The following is a 25,993-nucleotide window of genomic DNA, read 5'->3' on the forward strand; positions in this document are numbered from 1 at the left end:
TAGTGTCCTTCCACCTTCCTCATCTTCTTCTTTTTGGACATCAGGCGATGCCTGAAGGCACCTGAAACCAGCACTGGCTTCCACAAATCTTTGATGCAGTTCTCTCTCCAGGGACAGCCAGGGGTTCTCTATGGAGCACAGCTACAGGGAGCAGCTCCTGGGCACATTAGGCTGGATATAAAATATGGATAGACTTAGTGTACTGCTCCTAAACCTGCTTTAATGCTTGCCTTGTCTCCAGTTGCTCATCATACAGACTCACCTAGAAAGTGCCTGAAGCCACAGGATTAATCAGGGACTAGAACAGGAGTCAGCAGCAGAGCTGCCAAAGGAGAGCAGCCACAGCCTGGCCTCTGGGCTGGAACATCCTCTGCAGCCAGAGGGGCCCTGGTGTGCCAGGTGTGTCCCTGCACAGGGAACTGGCACAAACCCAGCCAGAGGGGCCCTGGTGTGCCAGGTGTGTCCCTGCACAGGGAACTGGCACAAACCCAGCCTCAGCCTGAGCTGCCCACAGAGCACAGCAGAGGCTGCCTGCACATGGGTGCTCCTGGCAGGACCAGGAGCTCACTGGAGTGTTTTTAACTTGCCTACTAGACCCTCTCCCCTTTCTGGAGTGGGCAGATATTAAAAATTTACAGGAGCTTTCTCACTGACACAGTGGCATAACTCCCAACACATCTGCTCTCTCTTAAGAGAAAAGGGTTGTGTAAGTGGTGCCCCTGGGGGTCAGGCATCGTGGCTAGCAGGTGTGGCCCCTATTTCAGTTCTTTTCCATGTTTTTGGTTTTTTTTTTTCCCTGAACACACTTTGGGTCTGTATTTATAACAAGAGCCCTGTAGAACTTTCCTTTTTTTACAGCTTCTAATTATCACTTGATATTATAGTATTGTTTCTTCCAAATCACTTATTGCAGTATTTTGGAAATGGAGATGTTAAGAGAGAAGTGTTATCAGCAAACCTTGTGTTTTTTTTCGGTAGAACTAAGCAAGATTGTTAGCTGAAAATAATATTTCTGGGAGATTCCCAGAAAAAAGCTTTTTGGATACTCCTTGTGCTTAAAGGATTCTGGTGCAGACTGAGAACTATACTGGTAATTCAGTGGAATTTATTTCAGTGTCTGCACCTGCCTCTCCTGTTCAAGCAGAGGCAAGTCAGAGAAATTCTTACTGTGATCCTCTTCATCTAGGCTCTGCATTTAAGAGGGAAATTAAACAAAACTCAAAGCAATGCAAAACATCAGCAATGCAAAACATCAGCTATTGGAGAAAATGGCAAAGCTGCAGTAAAGTCTAGCAAGAGACAGATGTTCAGTGCTGGTGAGCAGAATGTGCACAAATTATTTTTACAGTCCCTGTTTCAGGACCCAGCTCCAGCAGTCCTTATCACCACAGGGAAGATCCTCTGCAGTTCCCTACCATTACATCCCTTTCAAAAATCTTTTGTGCCCACATTTTTGTTTACTAAGTACACTTGCTGTTATTTCAATACTGTTGCATTTTAAAAGCATCCTCCCCCAGGGCCAGGGCAGTCCCGGGGCAGGAGGAGCTGGCTGTGCCGAGGAGATAAAGGCTGGATAAAGGCTGGGTAAAGGCACAGGCAGGGTAAAGGCAGGGCAAAGGCAGAGTAAAGGCTGGGTAAAGGCTGGGTAAAGGCAGGGTAAAAAGGCTGGGCAAAGGCAGGGTAAAGGCCGGGTAAAGGCCAGATAAAGGCAGTTTAAAGGCTGGGTAAAGGCACAGGCAGGATAAAGGCAGGGTGTAAAGGCTGGGTAAAGACAAGGCAAAGGCAGTTTAAAGGCAGGGTAAAGGCAGTTTAGAGGCAGGGTAAAGGCTGTCCCGGCGCTGTGCTGTGCTGTCCCGGCGCTGGCCGTGTCCCCAGCGCGGCTGTGCCTCCATGCGCATCCCTGGGGATTAGAGCGGCCGGGATGCTGCAATCCTCTCCCGAGCCCTCTGCTCCTTCCAGCTCAGCTCTGACCAGCGGCTGGCCCCACCGTGACCTTGCTCTACTGAAACGACTTTGCATTGAAGGACTTTTTAATTTTCTCTCTGCTTTCCCCCCCCCCCCCATCCCCTTTCTTTATTCCTCCCCCCCTCCCTGCCACCCCCACCCACCCCGGCCTTTTAATTTTTTTTATTTTTCCCAGTTCATTTTGTACCGCTGTGGATTAGAGTCTCTGCTGTAAAGGAGAGGGGCCAAATGTTATCAGCGTTATCAGCTGGTGTGTGAGCGATGCCTCGCAGCCAGCAGCCTGGAGCTGAGCAACTGTGCCATCAGCCGGCTGGGATCAGCAGCACAGAGCCGGGCACACAGCAACTTCCCCTCCGAGAAATTTCCTATCGGAATCCTTTTTTTTTTTTTTTTTTTTTTTTTTTTTCTTAATCAAAACTGGGGAAGAAAAATAAATCTGAAGGGAAAGGCTATTATTGCAGTTCATGAGCTGACATTTTATCGGAAAGCGAGAGAGATAAAGGAAAGTGTTATGAAAAAGTCACCCAGGGAAGTTGGAGCTGGCCTCGGCAAACACTTAAATATTTACAGGAGAATTCTGCAGATCACCAACTGCTTAGATCTACAATCTCCCAGGGCAGGAATTAAACCACGGGTTAGATGATCACTCATATAACATTTTATTTGTTGGGCCCAGCCAGCTACCTAGGGAAAGAGGTAAAACTGAACAAAAACTCTACATAAAGGATGAACTGAACCCAAAGTGATCCTGTGAAGCTGTAAAAGTCTCTCCTCTGAAGACAGAGGTGCTTTTTGTTCTTATACAGGAATAAGTGCCACAGTGTGGGCATGCTTTTGCACCCATATATTTGGTATAGAGCCATTGCCTTGGCCCAATATGAAATAAAAGGTCCAATTTCTCCCCTCTCATTGACCTGAAATGCATCCCACACTAACATATTTCACTGTTGGTCTCATGCCTATTGTTAGCCAGGATGTGTTGCTTGTTGTTTTTGTCCAAAAATACTGGCAACTTTCATCAGCCCAAACTCTGCCTTTTGCTCTGTCTAGGGGTTTCTTTCAAGGCAGCTAACGAAGGGAAGAAAGCCTATCTTCAGGATATCAGATCTTTTAAATAGGGGTTAGCACCTCTGTTTCAGTATCTTCTATCACAGAAAGTCTGAGATCTGCTCTTTTGGAAAAATAATTCCTTACTGACCCAGAGCAAGACAGTAAATTCAACTAACAAAATGAAAAGGATGAAGCCTGCAACCTGACTGGTATACACAATTTCTTCTTCTTCTACAAGGTTAAACGCACAAAATTCATAAAAACTGGAAACTGGTCCGTCTTTTGCCTCAACACCTCTCCTTCAGGGATCTTCAGCCCATTGGAGCCCATCTGAGAGCCCAAGAGCCCAGAGATGTTTGGTGGAACCCCTTGCTGGGACTGCCCAGGAACCAGGACACAGTGGTGAGTTTCTAGACAACTTACATCATGTAACTCATTATCAGAGTCCACAAGAGTAAACTGGGAAGTTTTCAATGGAAATGAACTAATTTCCTATGGATATTATTCCTTCACAAGGTATGGGTGATAATTAACATAATCCTCAAATAAATCCTTAGAAGATATTGCATCTCCAGGGTGAAAAGGTCTCAGCTGAGGCACTGAATTTTAAGAGTATCATGTTTGATTTACCAGTGATCATGAAGGTTTACATCAAAGGTCAGGAATAACTCTGCTATTTGTAAGCTGAGAAAAAGGTATAAACACTTTAATTTATTGCCCTGTCACTGTCAATTCACTTGGTATTTGCTGTGATAGCACTGCTGTTAATGAAAGTATTTGGTAATAATGTGGATGTCATAGATATTTATGCTCTCATGTCTTCCAGTGGCTCAGCAGGTAAGGCAAATTAGGAGCTTTGCTGTTTTACATTTTATAAATTAAAGAAGGAAAATAAATCATAGTTTATCCCAAAGAAGTACTTAACAAATATCTATCACATTCAGCTATTCCAAACGGGGATCTATCTTATCACAGAAAAATTAGTGCTGCAAAGAAAGTGATAAGTGTCTGGGATTGCTGGAAGCCCAAGAGGAAAGCTTTCCATGGCTTTGAGAGGAAATAGGTTGGTCTCTGTTCAAAATATGAAGATTAGCTGATATATAAGTATAGCTAATAAAGAAAATTTTAAAATTATGTCTTTAAGTTTTGTGTAAGAACAAGGCTTAAGTCACGAATGGGAAAAAATACTCTTGGATATGTTTCAAATCTTAAATCAACAAGAAAAGGAACCAGCAAAGGAACCATAACCTTTGCACAGTGGAGAAATGTGTGCCTGTATGGAGCTTATAAAAAATCTCCTAAATGTAAGTTAACCTTGATTTTCAAATAGTCACAAGTGCATGGCACAAGTGCATTTAGCTGACTCTGCATTAATGTGGTTTTCCACACATTTTGAAATGAAACACAAATGCTTTGTAATTCCTCTGCACACATTTTTAGTCTGCTCTCTGCAGATCACCCAGTGGTGTCTCAAAACCTGGATTTTTCCAGTGAGGGTCAGCAGAAGCCTGACAATTGCTCCCAAAGGCTCTGGCAGCCAGGTTATATCCAATTCATTCATTTTCTAATCTAGTCATAAGACATTTCATAATATTAATGCAGATAAACAGCAAATGCCTTCCTCATTCTGAAATGTTGCCTTGGAGCAGGAGGCTCTGCACTCCTGGGCTCAGGAGGTCATTATGGAGCAGCTGCTGGCAGTTTGTGCATGGCATCCTAAAGGAAAGCCTGGGAAATGTTTATACACCTTGGCCATTGCTATTGCTTTATTATCATGCAATAAAACATTCTTACTCATATTTGAAGAGCAAGTGCTGATCAGACAGTTCTGTTCATGTGAATTTTCATATCTTTTGATGATGAAAGTCCTGCTCCATTAATGCTTTGAGTCCAGCTCAACAGAACTCAGCAGGAGGAAGAAATAATTGACAACAAGCACACTTTAAAAATCTCAGTTCTGACCCATCCACCTTAGCCATAAGTCAGGACCCTGCAGTTTCAAACCCTGGGGTGGTACAAGTGGGCTAATGAGTCCCTGCCATTGCCAAGGCTTCCTGGAGCCCAGGGAGCCCCTGGCCTGCCCAGGGACAGAGGATGCTCTGTCTCCTCTCCACAGCCCTCCCAGGCCTCTTCTCCACAGCTGCCTGCTATTGCTGCAATCGCCTCATTACAGCCTCTGTGGCTGATTGGATTTGGGCAGTGCTGCAGTGGGAGAAGGGGCTGTGGCAGGATGTGTGCCAGCCTGAGAACTGCTGTGGCTGGGGATGTGCTGCCCTCTTGCCCATCACTAGTGGGACTGGGCTCAAAAAACCCAACATTTTTGTAAGGAGAGGCAGACAGAAAACCGACTTTTTTTTTCAGAGCCTTTCAATGTTTTCTTTTGAAAAGATCATTAGTTTGCTATGCAGTAATTTGTTCCATAGATTAATTTTATGCTTTGATTACGAAAACTTAAATGTTTCCTTGAAGCCTTTTGCAATTCTTTGCCTTTTAATTAAGATGGAAAAGTAGTTAAATGCCTGAGTGGTGGCTATATTATGAAATAATTCATTATTTGATACTTTCCCCATTGAAGTCTGTAAGTCAGTGTCATAGTGAATCTAATACCTCCCTTTAGTGATGCTCTGAATGCCTGTGAAGCCCTTAGCCAGAGTTGGATGTACAAATAGAAGTGGGGGATTCACAGCAGCCTGGTCTGGAGGCTTATGAAACGTCAGGCTGGTACTCAGTGCAGACGTGACTCGCTGTGAAGGAGTCTTCTGGCTTCCTTTGTTACTACATGAAGAATTCATTTTGGCATCTCCCTTTAGGGCTGGTTTCTTTTAGGCCACGATTGCATTAATAATATCAGCTCGTGGTGTAACTGATTGAATCCTTTCACGCTGGGGAAGAATTAAAGCCCAATCTAATTTGCTACTGACCCATAATAAGCCAAGCCATGAAGTAAAGAGCATTATTTTCTCTGAACTTTTCTGTATGGATGTATTAATTTTTATATTTCATACTCCTGAAGTAATTAAATGCCTCTAGATGAGGAAATGCTTCATGTAAATGTGGTTTCAACATCAACACCACTGATCTTGCTCACAGGGACCAATGTTATTTAACTAAAAAGCTGATTTCATTTCCTAAAAGCAAATACATTTTGAGGCTGAAATTATTGTTTTATTATTATTGAATTGCTCAGATGCAAAAACTGGATTTCTAGCTGAAGAATAAAAGGACACCTTGATTTTTGCAAGTGTATACACTAATTTTTTTTTTTTTTTGCATTGTTCTGCTTGCTTCCTCCTTAGATCCCTTTGCTTTAGGATTATCAAGACAACAAACATGTTCAGGTTCTGTAAGATTGTTTTGGTGATGCTCTTTGAAGTGCAAGCTTAGCCCCAGCTTTACAAGTGAGGCCTGCTTCACAAACACACGTGCCAGCTTAAGCAGGAGCAGCAGCTTTCCCAGGAAAGCCATTCCGAGAGGACCCAGCCATGCACATTTTCCTATCCACACCTTGAAACAATCAGCCTTACACGTAGAATTTCTGTATTTTGTTCATTTGGTCCTTGGTTTTCCAGCAGCAGGAATTCCCTCCAGGATGCCCTGCAGAAGGCACAGAGGCAGCAGCACAGCTTGGGGGTGAGCTCTGCCATCACCCATCCTCCTGGGGTAGGCAAGTGTCACCTTTGTCTCCCTGGAAAAACTCTTTTTAGTCCCTCATTCTTAAATCTTCATTTAAACCTTAAACTTGAAAAGACTCTTTGCATTTCTTCTGTATGATGATTCGTTTTCCCCTTTTTTTGGTGATACATATAACTGATATTTTCTGAGGCTTTTAAAATTTCTGGACTCTGTGGCTCCCTACAATAATGAGTCCTTCAGATTACCAAGTAGAAGAATCTTTTGGTCACTTGTGGATTTTTTTGGTCATTTTAATCATATTTAATGCTTTGTAATGAGTCCCCTGAAGACTGTGTTCATACCCACTGAGATGGAAGATACCTCTGCAGCTGGGATCTTCAGCAGATGCTGATCTTTGCTGAGCTCTCTTTGAGGTCCTGCCAGCTCAGAGAAGGGAAAGGAAGAGAAAGGGCTGGAGCATATTCAGAAGCAAGGAGTCCCTTGGAGAAGAGCCTGGAGTGGTCCTGACACACAGCAGGGGCTCAGAGGGTGCCCCTTGCCCTGCTCCCTGAGCAGTGGGCTCCTTTCCCAAGGAAAGCCTTGAAGTGAGCAGAGTGAGGGCTCTGACAGCCACCCATACCTGAGGCACTGCAGCTTCCCACAAGACTGTTCAGAAGCAAGAAAAGTCACCTATGAATGTTAAGCTTAAAAAAGCAGCAGCGCTGATGAGTATTTTTGGCATGAACTGAAGAATCCTTTTGTTCCAGCTACAGCCCACATGCTGATTCAGCTCAGCAGCTCTCCTCTTCTGTTCTTTTCCTTTCCCAGAGCTTTCTTAAACACCACTTCTAGGTTGCTGTTTTCTTCCAGCCTGCTTCAGTTATGTTTGGTAATGATGGCTCATAAAAATATTGGCACATACTCTCAGCTGGTGGCAGTAGTCTGTAGGAGCATGCTATCAGTCAGGATATGACTCTGTTCTTTTTTCATGGTTTTGCTGTATTTATTTGATCTCGTCTACAATAAAGCCTTTTGATACTGCTGAAGTGATAGAAAGGCATCATATGGTAAATGGTAATCAGGCTTTCCAATATGAAATGGTTTGAATAAATTTGCTTTGTGGAGTCTATCCAGAGCTAAATTCTGCTGTAATTTGCCACCGAGGCAGTGCCCAGACTGCTCAGCTCTGGCAGGTGAGATGTTCCTGGGACAGAGTGGGTGGTGTCACCCCTACACAATGCACCCAGGCTGACTTGCTGACCTGGAGCCCAGAATAAAGGCAATTTTAAGTAGAAACGGTTCCTGTCTAATTCTTTCCTGCTTAACATTCTTTATTTACAAAATGATAGCTGAAACTATAATTTTATTTATACTGAATATACCAGTATTGCATATAAAGCCAGAATCACAACTCACTGCATGCTGAGGTATCCAATACCTTGAGTGGCTATTTATGCCTAAATAAGTGGGGAAAAAGAAAACCAAAATATTTTTGGAAAGAATATAAGGGAAAGGATAAAGACAATAGTCAGAACATGCTGGAGGAAAAAGGAGGATACATATTTAAGATCCCAATCTTGACCAGAATTTAAATATTCTCCCAAATACTCAAAAATTCTCTGCAACGGTCCTGTTTTTATCCTCAGGACTAATCTGTTTGAACAGCACACATGAAGAAGCTGCATCTTTACTGTCTGGGCTCTGTGTGAGAACTGAAGGGGACAAAGCACCTGATTAACAAGCACTGGATCACTGAAGTGATGAGGTGAGGTCCCTGTGAAGGTCACTCAGTGCCCAGCAGAGCTGATGTTTGCCATAGAGGTGTCCTCAGCTGCTGTGTCCAAGAGCATTCACAGCAAATGAGGCTGATTTATATATTTATATATTCATACCATCACACCAGAAGGGATTTTTTTAGTGCTAGTTTACCTCACCTGGCTTGGAGCCTGGAGCCACAGGGGAGATGTCTCCTCCGTGGCAGGTGGCATCAAAGCAGCTCCAGGGACATTCACTGCGTTTCAAGCCCCAAGTGATAATGTTGTGATGTGTTTATTTGATTACATAATGCAAAACAAAAATCATCTTATACAAAACTTCAGGCAGAGCAGTCTGTACTTTTTATTTTTTCCATTTCTTCTGACCCTAAACTGCAAAATTGTTTCCAATTGTTACCCAGAATGAACTTTTCTTTCTCTTCAGGTTTATTAAGCTCCTTTAGGAGTATAGAAAAAGTGTTGAATACCACCATATATATAGCTGTGATGGATTTCTTTTTTGTATTCTTATTTCTCATATGGAATATTTTATGTTGAATAAGGAGTTTTCTGTGTCTGGCAAAACTTGTGTCCATACACCCTCAGCCCAAACCACAATGACAGAGCACTTCCACCACATCCTCCTCTCACTCTGCCACTCAAAAACCTCTGCTGCTGCTAATTCAGACTGACTTTTCATTGCCAGTGGCCATGGAACCACATTGTGCCTGTCCTGCAAGGAGGTAAGTGCTGGGTAATTTCACATCATCTGCACCAAAACCTTAGAGGAGGCTGGCAGAAACTCTAAAAAAAAAAAAAAAAGAGCTAAGATCTCAAACAAAAAGTTAGTTTGAAAGCTTGGCTAGGAAAGTTTCAATGAAGGGGAGCAAGAAGTGGCTGTGGACGTGCTGGAGATCTTGCACTGGCCAATTCCTGAGCTCAGCTGCAGCTGCCTGGAAACCGAGAAAGGGCAGCAACACACACAGAGCTCTTTGGGGAAAAAAGGCCAAAGTGTGTTAGTGCAGCCAGGACAGGACAGGAGCTCATTGGACAATTGGGAAAAACATCCTTGGGACAGCACCTCAGGATGTGTCCCACGGGAAAGACACCAGGGGTTAATGTTGGTGATGAATTCCACTCTGTTTGTCACCATGTTCTCACCCTGGGAGACTCCTCCCTAACTGAAGCTGCAGTCAGCTTGTCAGCCTGGGAATGGAGCTGAGAGTCAGGAGAAATCCAGCCCTGGAAAGGATTTCCAAGCTGTAATTCCCCAGCTCTGTGAATGTGTGTGTCCACACCTTGGGCACCTTGGAGCACCGAGTGCTGGTGCCTGTTCACTGTGAATCCCCAGCAGTGCCCATGGAGCCTCCTCTGCAGGGCTGCTCTCCATGGGCTCCCAGGGACCCCGAGGGGAGAGGGAAAGAAATGAAAATACTGGTTCAACCTTGGGAACACAGCTTCTGAGGACTTGTCTTATCCAATTGCCACACCTGAAGGACACTTCCCCACAATCTCCTGGATGAATCCATAAAAAGTCAAACTGAGCATCTGCTTTGTGGTGTAACGCTGTTGTTGGGGTTTTTATTATATGTATTTTCTGAAAAAAGGTTTCTTTGTCTCCTGAAAAATATTGTGAGGAATTTGAAATGTAGATTTCCACCAGCTTTATTTCTTATCTGATGTCCTTTCATGGCACTGCTGTGCCACTGTCAGAAATGTATGACCACATTTTGAGGAAAAAAACTTACTGCCAGAGTCTGTTGATTCTGTGTAACTATATTAAAATACTGGGAATTACCTTGGCACTGATGACTGGTTTGTTTGTTTGTTTTCCTTTTAAAAGCTGGGAAAAGGGTGAAGTGGACTGACTATTCTCTCCTTCTATTGTTTAGAATAGTGACTGACCTTTCTTTGGAATGGGAGATCTAAAAATGGCATCCCCTGCCAGTGACAGGAGGGTGTTTGAGATGCAGGCTCCAGCCCAATCCTCTCCTCAGACGTGGGAGTAAGCTATTTCTATTGAACACTAAGAGGGATTAGATGCAGAATGGCATTAAAGGGAGAGAGTAATGCAGAAGCATCACTGTTGTTTCTTGAATGTAATTTTAAGCAAATGACCTTAAACTGCTCACATGCTTGAAAATAATCTCTGTTCTGCTTGGGTAGTGTTTCCACAGTGCTTTTTATTTGCAAGTGCATATGAATAAGACAGATCCTGGATTTTAATTTTCTTTTTTCCTACTTTCTGTCAAGCTAGCAATTCTTTAAAAAACGAGTCAGAAGTTGCAATGAAGACATTTTCGGGAAGGAGCCCGGCATGGAATGAGGTGCCAAGAAGCAGGGGTGGCTGTGCTGGGGCTGCTGGGGCTGGGGAGGGCACTGGCAGGGGTGACACACGGGACGGGCATGGCCACAGCTGTGGGCTGCAGGAAGAGGCACTTCCCCAGGATTACAAGGGGCTCACTGGGGCTGTTCTCCTCTGCTGGGAATGCAAGGAGGGCGAGGAGAAAGGCCGGGCCATGGGCAGGGAGGTCACAGTGCCCTCGTCCCTCTCAGCCACCGCCCAGGGGCAGGGGACCAGCCCAGCCCTGTCCCCACAGTCCCCTCAGGGTCCCCTCAGGGTCCCCTCTCCAGGCTGGGATGGATCCCACACCGGGCTGGAGCTCCCAGAGCAGTGGGGGACAGTGGGTGGCTGGGAATCCACCGCAGGCTGGCACAGAACCTGCAGCTCTCAGAGCCCTGAGATCCACTGAGCCCTGAGCTGCTCCCTGACCCTCAGCTGGGGCAGGGACAGTGACAGCAGCACGGCACGGGCTGGGGGAGACACATCCACAGCCACTCTGTGCCCCGGGAAAGGACAGGCACAGCCCAGAGAGCTTCCCCAGGGCACCACATTAGGGCTCCATCAGAGAGCAGCACTCCCAGCCAGGAGTAACAAAGGATCCTCTAAGTGCCTTCTCCCCAGTATTTTACTCTAGAATAAATATAATAATATTATAATAGACTAAATATAATAATATACTATAGTAATAATAGTATATAGTAATATTTTAGAGAGTATTTCGTTTTAGGTAAAATTTTTAAAAAATCGTCTGTAGAAACAAATTAGATGTACAGAAGCAAGGCAATGAATGTATTTTGGTAAATTTGAGGACTCCAATTTCTTAAAGGAAAAAGGGGGACAGGTGGAGAAATGAAACTCAACTAGATTTCCAAGTGAGGAAGTATTCAGTGATTAAGTTCAGTAGAAACAATAGTCAGCCATACTTTTGGAACTGTCTGAAGAGTTCCATTTATATATTTTCAAAGTGGATAATTTCAATTCTTCAAATTATTGAGCATAAAATACATTGACATTTACCTAAATGTTAAGAAGATTGTTAAAAAGGAGTTAACTGGATTTTTTTCACTTTGGAGATGAGAAGGCTCAGGAGGGACCTCATTGCTCTATAGAACTACCTGGGAAAAGGTTGTAGCCAGGTGGGATTGGATCCCCTCTGTCTTGTTCCAAGTGAAAGGATGAGATGAAATGGCCTTAAGTTGCACCAGGAGAGGTTCTGATTATATATTAGAAAAAAACCTTTCACTGGAAGAGTGGTCAGGCATTGGAATAAGTGGCCCAGGAAGGTGGTGAGGTTGCTGTCTCTGGAAGTGTCCAGGAGGCCTCTGGACGTGGCACCCGGGTTTTGGGGTGATTATGGTGGGGCTGGGTTGGTGCTTGGACTGGATGATCTGGATTCTGTGAATCTGTAAGTACTGTGACTAAAATATTCTGTTCAGGCTGAAGGCAAATATTAGGCAAGTCTTAAACTGTTTTAGAGACATGTATGTTCAGCTGAAACAAAACACCAATTTTAAAGAGAACAGAAGATTATACTCATGTTCCTTTCCTGCTGATAGCTTTAGCATCCCCATTTCAGTGTGTTTTCAGCCCTCCCCAGGGAGCCTCAGCTCTGTTCCCAGTAGCCCCTGGCAGGCTGCAGGAGCTGTGGTGGCCTGAGCAGTGTGTTTGGGCAGAGGTGAGCTTTGGTGTCCCAGCAGGAAAAGTGCACAGCACAGAGTGCAGGAGGAGCTCGCTGCACCCAGGTACCATCCACTTTTTGTGAGGGTTGCAGAGATGGTGCTGCTTTTAGGAGCCAAGGGATGTTGTCAGTCTTTCCCGGGGAATACCTGATGGGGTGAGAAGCTGTCTGTGTGCAGGCTGCTTGCAGCAGCAGCAGCAGGTGGGAGCAGCAGTGGAGGCTGAGTCAGAGGGGTCCTGGTTTCACCTGTTCCTGCTCCTGTGCCTGCAGGGATTCACACACCGGGGAGATGCAGATGCTGCTGTTCAATGTGCCCTTTGAGCTTTTCTGCCTCTAATTCTGAGAAAGGTGGAGGCTGTGCATCCCCAGAGCTGAGCCTCTGAGGGGACATTTGGTGATGACCTGCTCCTCAGTGCTGTTCTTGCTACTCAGCACAAAGACTTGATGTGCTTGCAGCCCACCCAGGGCTGCCCACCATCCCTCCTGTCTCCTCATATGTGCCTGAACTTTTTTGTATCGTGGTTGTGTCAATTAAACTCGGAGAATTGGGTTCCAGTGACGCTTGGGTTCTGACACACCGTTTCAAAAGCAGTTACTAACCAGGACACAGCCACAAGCTGATGTTTCAGCACTTTCCACCTGCCACAGCTACGGGATTTGGTGATAACTGAGGCACAATTTTTCCTTACAATTTTTCTTCAGTCAGGATATAAATGTTCTTAACAAACGGGACTGATTAGGAGTGTGGGTTTTTTTAGCAAAATAGAGCACCCATAGTGCTCCGGGCAATCATGAAGCATTAGACCCCACAGGTGAGTCATCAGTGCATCAGAATAATTTTTTCTGTGAAAAAATAAAAAAAGTTCTACAGATGAAAACTACCCTGATCAGCCAAATAATCCTTAAGAATGACCCCAGAGAAATGGGGCTCCGGGCTGCCCTCCCAGAATTTGATACAAATCCCGTTTATAAGATTTTTTGTTAATATTATTCCCAAGTTTACACTTTTTTTTCCCTCCAAGAAACAAAGCAGAAAACACGGTGTTATTGTGGCATTTACAATTTTGTCATAGCAGGAATTTTTACTTGCTGGTTGGCAGATAGCAATGTAACAGCATCATGATAAATTGCAATAGATGGCTTTTACTGCTTCTGTTCATCTTCTGGATGGTATTTTTTTCACTACCTTTACAGGAGTCAGTCACAGACCCTCAGTGTTTATTTCAAGATGAATTAAAATGTTATTCTTTGGAGAATCTTCTACTTCCCTCTCATGTCAGCTGTGGTGTCTGTTCCCCCTGCTGAAAGGAAGAAAGCTGTGCTGTGAAAATGTTGGATGGAGTTAGTCATTCAAACTGACTTTGCATTTCAAACTTAGACACTTGCATTTCAACATTTATTTCAGAAAAAAAAGGTTTAAAACAGATTTTTTCCTTACTTGCAAGCATCAGTGGGGTTTTTTGATGTATTTCTTTACCAAAATCCAGTATGAGTTTATAGTATATCATTACTGACAGGTAAATAAATAATACAAATTTGTCAGACATAAGAAATTAAATGAATTTGAAAATAAAATTACAGTGCTTTGAAGAGGCAAATTCTGCATTTAAAATTGAATATTCTGAGTATGTTACGTGTAGAAACTTTCATTTCAACGCTTTTTACTTTGTAGGGCTTTTCCCCACTGAATTCCAGAGAAAAATAAGAAAAATAAAATAAAATAGCAACTGCTAGTAGAAAATTCTTTCAACAAAAATATTCAGCTGATCTGAATTTCCAGTTTATAATATCAGGTGGTTTAATTATTTGTTTACCTTTAAAACATTTTTTTTTCTCAGTGAAGTTTCTCACACATTGGTAAGTCAAGGAAATTATCTCCATTAAAAAAAACTTAAATATCAGATACCTCTAATGCCAAAGCACCCAAAAGAAAAGAGGAGCTGACCAATGGATAGGAGCTGTGCTGTATTTTTCCCTGGCAGGAAACAGAGAGCTGTCACAGGAGCAGGATGGTTCCTCTGCATATTCAAGAGGGGCTTTCCAACCAAAAATCCACTTGTGCTCTCCAAGGGGCGCTGGGAAGGGTCAGCCTGAGGCTGGACAGCCCAGGGTCCCCTCTGTCCCCTCTGTCCCCTCTGTCCCCCTGCCCGTGGTACCCTGGAGGAGCCAGCACAAGGTGTGGAGCTGCCCGGGGATGCTCCTGGGTGTGGGGTTAAATAGGAGGCTTTTGAGGAGGCCCAAGAGTAGCTTAAATCCTTTAAAGAGAATTAAAGCAGGGTACTAGGCATGGGGCACCAAATGTGGGCTTGAATTTTTGGTGCTCTAGGCACTATTTGTTGGGGTTTTTTTTAATCAGCTAAGCAGTTAATAGTTGTTATAAAGCTGTTTATTGTAAAAGCACATGAGTTTTAAAGGTAAAAGTTACAGACCTTAAAGTTTATGTTAAGTTTTGGTAGAGAGTTTTAAATAGAAGCAGAAGCTGCTTTTGATGCTTTTAGCAGGGCTGATGTTGCTGCAGCAGCTCTTATTTTCTTTGGGTGATGATGATGGAGAGAGAGGGGAACAAAAGTAAAAGTAAAGTAAATGGCAAAAAGTACTAGCTTTTTTTAATGCAGGTTTTTATATAGAAACTTTTTTAAAAGTTGAGACATAAACTTGAACTACTACTTTTTAACTTATTAGAATTTTGGTTTTTTAGCACGCTAGGTTATGTATAAACTATGTATATGGTCTATCTTGTTTTATTTGAAAAATGTGAGCAACACTTGTACTATAGTTTTATTATGTTTAAAACTATGTTCTTGGAGCTTCCACGGAAACTCTAGTATCTAGAACTATGTTTTTCAACTTTTACTAGAACTTGCACTTTTACTCTGGTATCTGATATTTTTTACTTACTAAAAATAGTTAAAACTTTTTTTACTTACTTACTTGCTTGCTTATTCTAAGACTTAAACTTACTCTTTTACTTAATGTGTGAGTGGCTTAACATGCTTCAATTTATTTAAACGTTTTGATTTAATCTCTGCACTCTGATTTCTCTCTGAAGAATTCAGAGAGACTCTTGACTTACTGACTCCAACAGCTGGGATGTCCCCATGGGCAGGAGGGACAAGGAATGAGCTCGGTGGGACAGAGGAGTGGGCTGGCAGTGAGGGGCTTGGCAGCCAGGGCTGCTGTGAGAGCCTGGTGTGACAGCCAGGCAGGAATCAAAGTGCCCATCAGGGAATCCCAGGAGTGCAGCAGCATCCCTGCTCTGACCCTGCCTTCAAAGACACCCCCGAGCTGCCTCTTCCTCCTCCTCCTCCTCCTCCTCCTCCTCATCCTCCTCCTCCTCCTCCACCTCCTCCTCCTCCTGTGCAGGGCACAGCCGAGCCTCACACAGAGCACAGGAACTGCTGGGGTGGGATAATGATGGGATGGGATGGGATGGGATGGGATGGGATGGGATGGGATGGGATGGGATGGGATGGGATGGGATGGCATGGCATGGCATGGCATGGCATGGCATGGCATGGCATGGCATGGCATGGGATAATGGGATGGGATAGGATGGAATGGATGGGATGGGAACCAGGGACTCCAGCTGCCCATCTGGGGGTCCCTTGCAGCCCCCAGCCCACTTACATGACCAATGTTGACTTTTTTCCTTTTTTCTTGCTACAAACACAGTCATACAAAACCATACAATTAATGGGTTTGGTACTAAGCCTCTGGAATTGCACATAAAAAGGTCTGGAAGGAGATTTTTGGGACTGTCCCAAAGCTCACAAGCCACCCTTGTCAGTTGTTCAGGTTGAAGCAGTAGAAGGCAATGCCAGGCCAACCCAGCTTGCAGCAGCTGGGGGATGTTCCCCTCTGCCATCCCTGAGCAGTCCCACAGCAGTGCCATGGGATGCCCTGGGAACACACTACTCCTAGACACACAGTTTTGGCTGGGATGGAGTTAATTCTCCTTTAATGAGCAGTTGTGTGATATTTAACTGCTGCATGTACTTCAGCACTGCCTTGTTCTAAGAGCTCCACTAGAAATGACAAAGCACAGCCTAAATATATTCCCTTAACTTCCTTTCAAGCCACTTTCTTTGAGATTAGAGTTTTACTTGTACCACCTTAATGCAGTGAAGTTTTCAAGAAAAGAAGGTCACAGTGCTTGAGGAGCTCTGGGATTTAACACCCCAGGTTTCTGTCCCTGGCAGCACGAGGAGAGCTGCCAGTCACAGGTGCACTCCAGCATCGTGCAAACAGACTCATGGCTGTCAGTGCACGTCGTGCTCCTCTGTCATACAGGAAAAATGTTGCCTTTCAATCTCACAAAATGGTCTTTAATAAAAGATCTCAGGTTTTCAGAGCAGATGTGCATTTGTCCACCCACCTGCAGCCTCTTCACTGCAAACTTCCCCTCGTACTGCCCTGGACAGCAGCCCCTGCACACATCAGGGAATGCAAACAGCTCCCCTTACCCTGCGTGTGTGCAGCCAGAAAACACCAACCCTCAGAGCAGTGCTGCCTGAAGCCACAATGTCAAACATCTGTGTTAACCCTCTGGGGACATGTGAAGGGTAATATCTGACTGCAGAAAGTGCTCAGGACATTTGCATTCAGCATCTATATAAACACACACACCAACATTACTCAGCAAACATCGTTAGGGAGCTCCAAGACAACAAGGCTAAATTTAAATTGTGCATGGTTTATCGGTACACTGTTTTGGGCTTTGTTGTAGCTTTCTCTGTATTTATGACTGGCTGTGTCTCCTTACAGTCCATACACAGATTTGACCTGAGCTGGCACCAATGAAAGCCTGTGAGAGCAGTCATTAGTCTTGTACAGTTAATAAATATTCTCATTCCCTCCAGGCTGTTGCAAAGGCACTAATGATTCATGTCTTCTGAATAAAACATGTCACTACTGTCCATCTTGGATCAGGGGTAATTACAGCTCTCATTGTCATCACACAAATGCTCTTGTAGGGCAGTTCATGTATTGTGAAGGATGGCTCAGCATTGATGTCAATACTTTCTCTGCAATTTTAAAGCATATCAAATATTAAAATGCAATTAGAGTCATTACAAAGTTTTAGAAGAATGGCTTTCCGCTTCCAGTCAATCGGACAGGCTTTGGAAACTGGAGAATTGTGTGAGGTTTAGGAAACTTGAGGTCACAAATTTGAGTTTCAGCAAATATTTTCTCAGTGATAGAAATCATGTCTTTATCTATAGTTTAAAAAACCAAAAAAAGCCTAGAAGCTTCACAAGACTTTGCAAACATTCTGCCAATGCAATTTCATCAAAAAGGAATTATTTAGAGAAGAAGTTCAGCGTGTGGCATATAACAGAGATATAGTTTTCTGGCTCACTCTGAAAACAAGTGCAAGGCCAATGATGGAAGTTGCAAAAATTAAATCTGGAACCAGATATTTCAGAACAAAGCTGCTAAAAAGCAGCAACCTTTGTACACTGCCTTCCCTTCAACACTGGTTGCCAGTTATTTGTTAGTGAGAACGAGAGGCTTCCCATCACCTGGCTCGGCCTGGCCAAGCTCCAAATTAAATAATTGTGCTGCAGCATCCTTGGCTTCCCCGAGCATGGCTTTGGATGCCAAGGAAAGGTGAAGGGAGTAACAGCCCCATCCCATGCATCTGAGCAGCTGAGTGGAGGATGAGGGCTGAAAGGCAGAGGGACTCCAGATCCAAAGGCAGGAGCCCTGTGAGTGCTCAGGCACTGCCTTCTCCAGCATCCTGGTGCTGTGCACATCCCTGGGCACAACAGCACAGCAGACTGCTCTGAGCTGCTCACTGCACACAGCTCTCCCTGCTGAGGGCCCACAGGGTGGTCCTGGCACCCCAGCCACAGGGTGTCTGAAATAATAAATGATGGATAATAATGGATAAATCCATCTCTGGCCATGTTTGAGGACCTGCAGCAGCATCACAAGCCAGGCTGTGCCAGCCCCGGGTGGCTGCTGCCCTCCTGCCCTGGTGGCCCTGGCAGGGTGGCCCAGGGCTGTGTCTGGAGCTGCTTCTTGCTGACCTGCAGGGATGGGGGATCAGCCACTCTGAAAACTCAGCCCCAGGACTTGCCACAATTTATTGCATTTTCATGCTTTATGAAACTAAACTCCATCCTGAGGCGATTCCTGCACAGGAGCGAGTGAAGATGGAGCTGAAGGAGATGTCAAATGCTGTGTGAGCCAAGTTAGTGCAGGCAGAGGAAGAAGATGACCTGCCTTGCCTGTGCCATTAGGCCACTACTGAATTTCTAGTCCTGTACTATATTTTTTCACCCAATCAATTAACAGAAACAGGCAGACCCTGATTTCTCATGATTTTAAAATATTCACAGGCCTGTGACACTTGGTTTTCAACAGCTTCATGGAAAAGGTGGCCTATAGGTATGATATGTATCATCTGAAGTTCATTCCAAGTCCATCCAGTATGTAGTGGCAGCTTTCATTAGGCTTTGGCATGAAGAAGCTTTACAGGAGACAGGAAAAGAAAGTGGGAAAATTATGAAGTTTGACAGTGATTAAAAGTTTTAGCTAACCCCTTCCTTTGGTAGTAAAGAGCCATTAATCACAGGTGGATATGGATTTATATAGTGCTCAGCAATGACCATGAAGGAAATAATGCTGACTGTCCTGAAAAAGATAAAAATAAAGCATTACAAGGTTAAGGATCCCTCTGAAGTGCTCAGAGGATCTCGCAGCTCCTTGGCCCTCTCAGGCACTGGGGGAGTGCTGCTGCCCTGAGTGCTGCTGCTCCCACCTTCTCTTCTGCTTTCCTTGGGAATGGGGGCGGGCTGGGGACCAGGAGCCCCAGCAGCCCTGTCCTGATAGCCCCACTGCAGCTCCACGGCAGCTCCACTGCAACTCCTCTGCCAGCTCCACTGCAGCTCCACTGCAGCTCCACTGCAACTCCTCTGCCAGCTCCACTGCAGCTCCACTGCCAGCTTCACTGCCAACTACACTGCAGCTCCACTGCAGCTCCACTGCAACTCCTCTGCCAGCTCCACTGCAGCTCCACTGCAGCTCCACTGCAGCTCCACTTCCAATTCCTCTGCAGCTCCACTGCAGCTCCACTGCAGCTCCACTGCCAGCTCCTCTGCCAGCTCCACTGCCAGCTCCTCTGCCAGCTCCAGTGCAGCTCCATTTTCAACTCCAGTGCAGCTCCAGGGCACCCCTCCCCTGCTGCTCTGCTGGGGCTCACCTAACACACAGAACTCTGCCTTCATGCTCATGTGGTTTATCTATATCTCTTACCTTGTGTTGAACAGCCATTTTTTACATTTAGGAGAAGTTTTAGCAAGGACAAAATTCCCAAGGTGTGCCTTTAAGCAGGCTGCAGTGATGTCCCTGCACTCCAGGCTGGAGTTTTCACACGTACACCGTGTGCACAGCCCTGCTGCTGTGCTTCAAAGGGAGCAGCCTGAGAGATAAATGAAACCTCTCATCTGGGATAATCACTCTCATCTTTAAGAAACCCAGTGAAAGCTGAGGGCATGTGGAACCTGAGTGTGATGAATTGGGGGAAAAGTTTGTGTCAGCTAATTAAAATCACTTACCCTGGAACAGGACTGCTGTGATGAGTTAAGAGTTGATTTAAAACCATATCAAATTCTATGGGTTTGGTGCATGAATTTAGCAGAGACAGCTTGGTAAACCAGTTAATTAGATTCTCTTTCTATCTCCACCCTTTTTTGCCATCAAAAGCTTTACATATATTGGACAATTGAACCAAGAATTAATTGTTGCATAATTTCTGTAGTAATTTTTATAGAAATCAAAGTATATTCCAGCTTATTCTGTCAAACTCAAACCTAGCTAATTCCAGTAAACTGATTTCCAGACAGCATACAGATAGGGAGCAGTGATAACATCCCATTGATAATGTTGTTGTTTGGGTTTTGAATTTTAAAGTGAACATTAATTTATGATTACATGTTAATACATTTTTCATTTTTGAAATAGGCTACTATTGATAATATAAAAAAAAATAAAATTCTGTTGCTTATAGATTCACCCAGCAACACCTTATGTTGCAGTCTCACAAAGGGAGAGAAAAAGCCTCAGCTTTACACAAATACTCAGATAGACTTGCATTTTGCACTGAATGAAACATTTTTCCTGAGAGAAATCTGTGGTTCTGCAACAGTGATTATTTCACCTTGGTGTTTTCAAAAGGTGCTGTGGAAAATGTTAAGAACATAAAGTACCACTTAAACCTTAAATTACCTCATTTGGCCAACTTGAATTCTGAAATTATATTTTGCTGCTGTGGTCCTCTTTTCGGTCTTTAATTCAGCTGAGACTGCTCAGACATTATGAATTCACACCAATATATTTCACAGACTATCTTTGGGGAGATGGGCTTTTAGAACAGCTGCATTTTTACATCCTGTTTATGCCTCCTGTATTTGGATTTAATACAACATTTGGATGGGGAGATGCCACTGCCCTTATGGCAAGGACGAAAGACTCATTTCTGCTGTTGGTCCATCCTGGTGCTCTGCCTGCAGAAAAAAACTTCCAGACTCTCACACAGCTACACAAACTGCAAAATATGGGTGCCTTCAGTGCAAATAGTATTTTTTTTTAATAATGTCCTGCTGTGTTCATACAAGAAAACTTAAATTCTTCAATAGACACCAGTGAATGTAGACATCTGCCTGGAGTGAGGTATGTAGGGCCTTCCTGCATTGAGGTGTTGATAGGCAGAAGTGACTGAGAGGTTTGGTCTGAAAACGAAAGAGAAGTCTGCATTTTCTCATCACACACACATTGGCACTGCCTTGCAGTAAAGTTTTTGACAGGAATAAACTCTGACATATGACCTGGATTTCAAACTTAGGTATAAGGTAGTTTTATGAGAATTCAGACCTTCCCTGAATCCAAGGAAAAATTATCCCAGCCATTGTCTCCAGTGCTTCAGTGACTGATTTTGAACGTGAGATAAAAAAATTTCTACAAGTGGGAGAGAAATCTTTATGTGAGCAAATATCCAAAACAAAAATGAAACTGTGTCACAGGAAATAAACCTAAAAGGCTGGTGCTCAGCAGTGTAGTGTTCATTAACTTCTGGTGAGTAGAAATTAAAATTGTAAACTCCATCTCAAATGCTGTGAGTAGAAATGTCAGGCACGGCCGATCCTCTGGCCTCTGCCACCCCCTCTAGGCAGTGTGCATGTTGAGCTGGATCCAGAGGAGAGGGATCCAGAGGAGATGGATCCAGGGGAGATGGATCCAGGGGAGATGGATCCAGAGGAGATGGATCCAGAGGAGAGGGATCTGCATGGTGTTCTCTGGAGCTGCCCCCAGTGCTGACCAAAGCCTCTCCATGCCACAGGGAGAAGCCTGAGCCCCCAAACCAGGAGCTGCCCAAGCCCCCTGCCCCTCTCCCTGCCAGTGTTTGTTGTGTGCACTGGAAGGATTCATTAACACAGAGCTAATGATGCCAGGCTCGTAGTAGGAAATCTAAGTGGTCAAGTAATGTCAAAATTAATTTGCTCCTTTATATGATTCATCAGATGAATCACCAGACCTTTCAATTTACAATTCACCTTTATGATTTATTTTGGTTTTGTCACACTGCTGTTAAAGACACTCCTGCTCCCTGCACACACCGAGCTAAAAAAAATACATTACAAAAGCCTCAGCTGTTAAGTAGTAGCGTGTTGATAAAATGACTGAACAGAGCAGATGGGTTCCCACCACTGTGCATGTTGGCCCAGGGCTCCTGGTAAATATAGAAGAGCAATTTCTGTCATCCTGTCAGGGGTATTTATATGCTGCCAGTCACCATCCTATCAAGGGCAGAGTAGTATTAACATTCTCCCCCAGAGTGGTTTTTCTTGATCACTGAAAAGCTTTGCTGTGGCATGCCAAAAAAGTCACTTAAAATGTTAAATGGTAAATAGCTTAAATAAATGTAGGGTACTGACCTATCCAGACACAAAACACTGGTCCTCTCTACCTTCCTCCTGCCAAGAGGCACAAGAGAAATCTGAGCTTCTGAGGGAATACCTTCAGATATGGGGTTTATTGGAGAATGATGGGGAATGACAGAAGGAACTACTACTGGAGAGAAGGTAAACTGGAAGTTTTTATTCATTAAACAATCAGATAAATACCATTTTTAAACCAGGTAATAAACAATATTTCCTTTCACCATAACCTTTTAGTGCTCATAATACCTATGGCCAGGTAACAGTGAATGTAAGGGGTCAGCAGAGTGCAAGGAGGGCTAGAACTGCTGGAGTGATGAGGACGGGCACACAGCACCTACAGCTTATGAGAGTTTTTTCTTTAAATTAAAAAAAAAGGAAAAACCATCACTGTGCATGTACTCATCTCAACACTTAATCATATTACTTTCAAGTTTGCAAACATCCAAAATCCCCAGAGACAAAAATAAGGAGTCATAGACTTCTCAAGAAAAGAAAAAATTTAAACAATAAAAGACACAAGTCCATTGCTGTGTTCTATTCTATGGAAAGCACAGAGACCTGAATTTATATGAGGCCCAAAAATATAAAGATTGAGCTCTAGAGCTGCACCTGGAGCCTTCTGCAAGGGCTCCAAGAGCAGCTGGGCAGGGGAGCACAGGGACACCAGGGCAGCCCAGGCAGTGTCAGCCAGGGGCTGGGTGGAATCCCTGCAGCTCAGAGACCTCGGGATGCAGATCCTGCCCAGTGTGGTCAGGGAGCAGAACCCAAACCAGGTGCCACTGTGCCACCATGGCATCTGGTGGTGCCCGTTTAGGACTGGCAAATGCCCATTCAGAAGTTTGGGGCACAGCAATTGTTTGGATTGCATTTGGCACAAAGATGTTCCCAGTGCCCATCCCAGGGACACCGGGGTGAGCAGGGCTGTGGGGAGGGACAGGGGGTGCCCCTGGCCCTGCAGTGACAGGGGGTGGCCCTGGGGGCAGGACAGGGGGTCACAGCACTGCCACTCCTCTCTGGGGTCATGGCTGGGGTCCTTGTAATTCAGATTAGAGACATTCGTGGTTTAACAAGTCACAGGTGGTTTTTATTTTGCCCTGCCTGCCTTCTCCTCCCTGTGCAGGAAGCTGCTCTCCTGGCTCCTGAGGTTCTCTTCCCACTCCTCTTCCGTGCAGCAGCTTTGTCCTGCTCATAGCAAACTCCAGAAGGGCCTTTTTATTTACTTACTCCTGAAAGTAATTTCTCAGGACTTTTACTCTCATAGCATCTTTTGTGTTGGTGTTATAATGAGCAGGAAAATAAATCCTCTTGGGTACAGGAAGATTTTTCAATAAAGCCTGATAACCCTTGTATATGTAAGCACTGGATTCTGTTTTGAACAGGAAGACCTATAAACTATTTTCAATTTTGATGACAGGCATGTACAAAATCAGTGGCCCCTTATCATTTCAGGACTTCAATCTGCTGCACCTTCTTCCTAGGGCAAATGTTTATGAAATAAGCTTTTCCTTATCTTCTCAAACAGGCTTGCTTGTTGCAGGAATCTACTTCCTTTGCTTTTGATGACATCTTTCCATTGGCTCTAATGGAGAAACACAACTTCTGAAGTTTATAACCTACTCAGGCATGGCATCTCTGAGAATCCACTTAATTCCTTCCCTCTTTTTATTTTTTTCTTTTTAAAACTTATTATAACTTCGCTGTAGTCTGGACTGATATTATATAAACCTGCCTAAAAGGACAATGCGATTAGAAAACTTTCTTTAGCTGCAAGTCTGAATACTACTCAATTTTTTTCTAGATGTTGTTCAGTAAGAATGTTTTCCAGTTTGAATTTGCCATGCTGCCTTCCTTCTTCTGGGATTCAAAAGCATCTGCTGGTTTCTACAAGTGAAACAGGTGCATCAGTGCACCCACATCTCCTCTCCTCTGAAAAAAACCACTTTCCAACAAAACAAAATACCAGTGAGACAAAATCAAACCAAATCAGACAGGAAAACAGAGGAATCTTGTACAGGCAATAGAACATTAGTCTGCCCCTCTCCCCCACCACCCATGTACCCTGAAAATAAACCTAGAGTGTTTCTAGAGAAGATACTTGCACAGCAGAGGAAGAATTTGTGCTGTTTTGAGCCTATGCAACGAAAAACCCTTCTCTTAAAACTGTTTGCTGGGGGAAGACCAGCAAAATGCTGGATTGATATAAAACATATAATACAAAAGTGCCAGTGAGTGACATTGAGATACTGCAGTGCCAGCCCCTGGAAGGTGATTTAGCCTGAATCTGCAGCAAGGGCTGTCTGAGCATCAGCAGCTCTGGGAGAGAATTGGGAACAGGTGTTTACTAACAGCCAGGGAATGCCTGAAAGTTGCTCTCCCCAGAGAATTGTTATCCATCTTCACAGCTGCTAAAACACATTCTGGCTTCCCAAAGGGAAGTGCTTATGGTCCCCAGTGGCAAAGAACTGTTGAATATTATGTCTCTATCTGTTTTTTATCTACCTGTTGATGACAGGTAAGGGAGCAGACATGCCCATTGCTCATGGAAGCACAAGAATCCCCTTTCTTTGTAAAAATGACAGAGTTTCATTCAAAGGAGGGTGTGCTGTCCCCCAGCACAACTCTCAGCTCATCAGAAAGGTAAACAGGAATGGGCAGCAGTGGCACAGCCCATGCCAAGCTGCTGCCTGCCAGCAGAGCTCGGGGAGCTGAGCTGCCTGCAAGGGCTCCTGAGCCTGGAGCTCCTGTGACCTCTCAAAACCTGCTGCCCTAACACCGAGATCACTCGTGCTGCAGCAAAGGAATGAATCAAACCTGCAGCTGCAGCACTGCCAGTAACCCAAAGTGGAGGCAGACATCCCTGCAGCCTCACCAGTGTCCCTGTGCTCAAACACGGGACTGACCAAACACCCACAGCATTTCAGAAAAACCATCCTCTAGTCTAGATAGGGACTTGGAAAGCAAATCCTCTCTGGGGGTGCACAGAGAAGGGCACAGGCTAATGACAGGAATGACAGGATGTTCAGCCCTGCCCCCTGTGCCAGGCTTTCCCAGCCTCACACAGCTCAAAGGGCATCACCTGTGATGGGCAAGAGCCAGAGCTGAGGCTGTGAGCAAGCAGAGCCCAGGAAAGTGTGTGAGCCCTTAGTGAGGACTGGCTGGCTCTTGAAAGACATTTTTGCTTTAAAAATGCTTCAACTCAAAGGTGAAGTCAGTATTTCTTGATCCATTATAATTGAATCTGCTCAGACACAAATTTTATGAAACTAATTACCTACTGTCTCTACTGGAAGTAAATATTGAAGGCAAGAACAATAAACATGGGCTGAAGTGTGCTATGCAAATAATATATATAATTACCAGTTAAACTCATGCAGTCTGTTAATCACTATGTGGGTTTAGATGGTATTCACAGCAAAGCAATGTAACAGGAGAAGGCTCTCTTTGTTTTTGTCCCTTATTGCAAATAACAATTTATGAAGAAATATATTAATGTGTCTGTGTCTCAACACTGCAACATAAATAATGAGAAAATTTCTCCTTTGCCAAATCCCAGCTGCTTTAATCTTCCCAGGGACTGCTTTTCTAAGAGTACAGAATAAGGCTTGGGTCACTTGTACAAAGCATAAGGCAGAGGGAGGTTTTCCAG

This window comes from Sturnus vulgaris, chromosome 16 (genome assembly GCF_052056855.1).
Source record: "Sturnus vulgaris isolate bStuVul1 chromosome 16, bStuVul1.hap1, whole genome shotgun sequence".
NCBI lineage: Eukaryota > Metazoa > Chordata > Aves > Passeriformes > Sturnidae > Sturnus > Sturnus vulgaris.